Below are 4,259 nucleotides of genomic sequence, written 5' to 3'. Positions count from 1 at the left end.
ACACACACACACACACACACACACACACACACACCTACTTGGTTATCACACGCACACGATTAGCTTACACATCGTAAAAACATGATCTATTTATATCTAGATCTAGACGTCTGAGGGGATATGGCGTTTCTTTGGGTTACATAAAAGAATTTCAGTATTATTTTCATTAAGCTGGATCGAACTTATTATCAGTCATCCAGTTCTTGACATCAATGCAATACCCATGGTGTAGGCTAGGTTTTAACATCTGGTGGTGGAACAGATATGTACAACTGTGTATCATCTGCGTAGATGTGATAATTCATACTCAAATGTGCTTTCTAGTCACAGCTCCAAGCGGCTGTGTATATAACGTATACACGATTGGACTCAATAAGACGTTAATCCAGAAAGGGACTAGAGGTTTCACATGCTTGTACTTTTAAGAGAATCACTTTTGATTAAAACAAAACGGTAGAATCGAATAGAACACATAAGAGCAGAGACACGCCCACCCACATTGTAAATAAACGTTCTCGCCAACGAAACAATGGCCGCCAGCAAACTCAAATGTTTCCGTTTCACGTGACCTTGTACGGACTCTAGTTTAAATGGAAATAACTCTATAATAATGATGCACATTATGTAAGGCCTACATTGATTTACAAGTGTTGTTAGTGTTAGTAGCCTACGGTCAGTGCATACAGTCGTGATATACAAACCAGAGAGTAAGAACATTCAAACGTATTTAAAAATAAAAAAGGGATTTCCGTTCTTATGCATGCATGCATTGCAGTGTAGGCCTAAATGTACTAAGGCTAGGCGCGTACAGGGCAACTTTAGTTGCGCAACTGTTTTCTCGCCCTAATGTAAACAATGAAATAGAAGATAAGCACGGCGCGCAAAGGCAACTCGGTTTTTTGGAAACTGAAAAGTTTGCGTTTTGCCACAACTTTCTGGCAACGCAACTGTTGCTTGAATCTCCTGTGTTACATGATAGGCCTACCAAACTGACACACAACAGCACGCACAGGCAACCAAACTGTCTCCAGACTCGACAAGGCCCCGCCGCTCCCATTTTTGGGGACTTATCACAACAGACTTGACGGAGCTAGAGGTACACACAATACGTTGTTTCACTTCCGCAAGAAAAGAAAATGGATAGCAATCCAACTTGGATTGAAAAATTTATTTCTGTCATTGAAAAAAAGCTCGTTCTCTTAGACTCTACAACGAGACGTCATACGATAATAGTTTTAAAAAAACTTGGGAGGGTGTGCTCTCAAATCTTCATGCAGTTTGACAAAATGCCCTTTTAAAAACCGTAACTGAATTGTCAAGTAATCTTAAAATCATTCTGCTGAACACACAGTCAACTTTTAAAAAATCGTCTTACTCAGTGGTTTAATACTTGAGTCTAACTCCGATATCGCATTATTCACGGAGTCATGGTTGCGGAACGTCTTAGATGAAATCATTGTTGCCGGCCTGTCTTCACCGAGTTACAAGTCCATCTCCGTCCCAAGAAATTTTTGAGGAGGGATACGCGTCATTTATAAAGGATCTCTAAACATCACTCCACAGAAAATGCCCTCCTGTAAAACGTTCGAATGTTGTGAGATCAGTCTACATATCGAAAGGTGTCCCGTCATATTAGCCTGTGTCTATCCACCCCCTCCCAGTAAGAGAAACAAACTGAAAATTAAAGACTTCATTACTGAATTCCAGGATTTACTAGACCTGCATACCACCAAGAAGACACATCCTATTCTTTTAGGGGACTTTAGTTTACATTTTGAAGATACCTTAGACACTAATGTTAAATCTATCAAATCTATTCTAGAGACTCGTGGTCTCTATCAACACATTGATGTCCCCACTCACAAAAAACCCACACATATTAGATTGGGTGATTATTGACAGTGTCAATACAATCGGTGAAATTCAAGTGAAGAACAAATGCATTTCTGATCACTACGTGGGGTCCTTTGAAATAACTCGTATAGGGAAGCCCAAACTGAGACACCGCAAAATAACAACCCGGAAAACGGACATTGATAATGAAAAGTGAAAAGTTTAGAGCGGTCATTCGCCAGCTACTAAAATTCATACATACCTCCGAGAAGGTAGACACTTTCAACACCAAGATGTGTCAGCTTCTAAACAAACATACACCAGTCAAACCCAGAACAGTGACTGATCGACCTTCTGCCTCGTGGATGACTTTGGAAATTAAATAATCTAAAATGGAACGTAGACGAGCTGAGAGACGCTGGAGATCAACCAAGCTGAAGATTCATGAGGACATTTATAAACACCGTAACAACAAAGTGAACTCGTTAATAACATCTGCCAAATTCATGTATTATAACGGGAAAATGAATGAATGTACCATCTCTAAAGCTTTATTTTGTATAACAAATCAGTTGTCTGGTAAGAAAAATTCGGCCAGCAACAAGTTTCCCACGATGACGAATGTACCTACTAAAAGTTACCTTCCTGATGTATTTGGTCAATACATGTACTTTAGAGACAAGATATCCACGATTAGGAAAAAACATTGACATTACTCCAGATAAACTACCATGTTTTGAAACATTCTCTGGGGTAATCTTTAATGAATTTGTACGTGTAACACAAGAAGATGTGTAAGATCAATCATAATATCATCACCCAATAAAACATGTAATCTTGATCCCATTCAAAAACTACTGCTCATCACACATCTTGATGGTGTCATTAATTGAATTTATAACTTCCATCATTAATGAGTCTCTTCAGTCTGGAGTAGTGCCATCACTATTTAAGAACGCTTTAGTTAGTCCCCTTCTAAAAAAATCACATCTTTCCCCGGAGGAGCTCAAGAATTTCAGACCCATCTCCAACCTTCCCTTTTTATCTAAAATCATGGAGAAAGACGTTTTGGTTCATTTGAAGAATCATTTAAAAGAAAACAATTTATATAAATTATGTCAATCTGCCTATCTGCAATTTCATACCACAGAAACTGCGCCATTAAAAAAAAATATATATAACGACCTCTTGTGTGAGGCGGATGAGAACAAAATATCAATTCTTTCCCTTCTTGATCTTACTGCTGTCTTTGACACTAAAGATAACACTATTCTTATTCAACGATTGTTCAACACGTTTGGCCTGTCTGGTAGGGTTCTTTACGGGTTCAGGTCCTATCTGATTGGCCGTACACAATCTGTGGTTGTGCACGACTCTCTTCGTTCAATTTGTAGTAAACTAGACTTTGGAGTGCCTCAAGGTTCAGTATTGGGTCCAATCTTGTATACATTATATATACAGCCGCTTGGAGCTGTGATCTGAAAGCACAATATGAATTATCACATGTACGCAGACGATACACAGTTATATAAATCTGTTCCACCATCAGATGATAAAACTTTGCTTACCACCATGACCACGGGTCTGTGCATTGATGATGTCAAAAAGTGGATGACTGACAATAAGCTCCAGCTATAAAACTGAAATTATTTTATGTAACCCAAAGAAAAGCCATATCCCCATAGACATTGATCATATTTGTACTGAAAATGAAAAACTGTATTTTACTGTATGTTTTTGAATAAACACTCGTTGAAAACGCTCTTGTCATCTTTCTTGTTTTCACGCATCGATTATAGCAATGCTTTACTAGTTAACCTACTTAATACACTCTTCACAAGTTACAACGTTTTCAAAACCACCTGTGCGTTGCATTGGCTTCCCGTATCAGCTAGAATGTCATATAAAATTGTAATATTATGTCATAAATGTGTCTATAACAAAGCTCCATCATATCTTAGTGATCTTATCCTGATTTATGTTTCATCTAGATCACTAAGATCAGGCGATCAGTATCTTTTAAGAGTTCCTAGAAAAAAGGGTAAAAAATTAGCAGAAAGATTGTTTGCCCACCTTGCTCCATCAGTTTGGAACTCTCTTCCCCAACCCTTGAGACATACACCATCTGAGTCTAAATTTTAAAAATCTTTAAAGACACATTTAATTACATCATTTTTATGTCAGTAGAATCATTTTCAGTACAATGTTATGTAAATGACTATGTATTCATTTATGTATTTTGCGAATTGCATTGTGTATATTATTATATATATGTGTATGTGCTCATTTCGTAACGCTGTGTAAGCGTGCGCGCGCGCGTGCGCGCGTGCGCGTGTGATAAGCAAGTAGATGTGTGTGTGTGTGTGTGTGTGTGTGTGTGTGTGTGTGTGTGTGTGCGTTTGGCGTGCATGTGTGTGCACATGTGT

This window comes from Aplysia californica, unplaced genomic scaffold (assembly GCF_000002075.1).
Source record: "Aplysia californica isolate F4 #8 unplaced genomic scaffold, AplCal3.0 scaffold00795, whole genome shotgun sequence".
Taxonomy (NCBI): domain Eukaryota; kingdom Metazoa; phylum Mollusca; class Gastropoda; order Aplysiida; family Aplysiidae; genus Aplysia; species Aplysia californica.
This window is presented reverse-complemented; position numbering follows the sequence as displayed.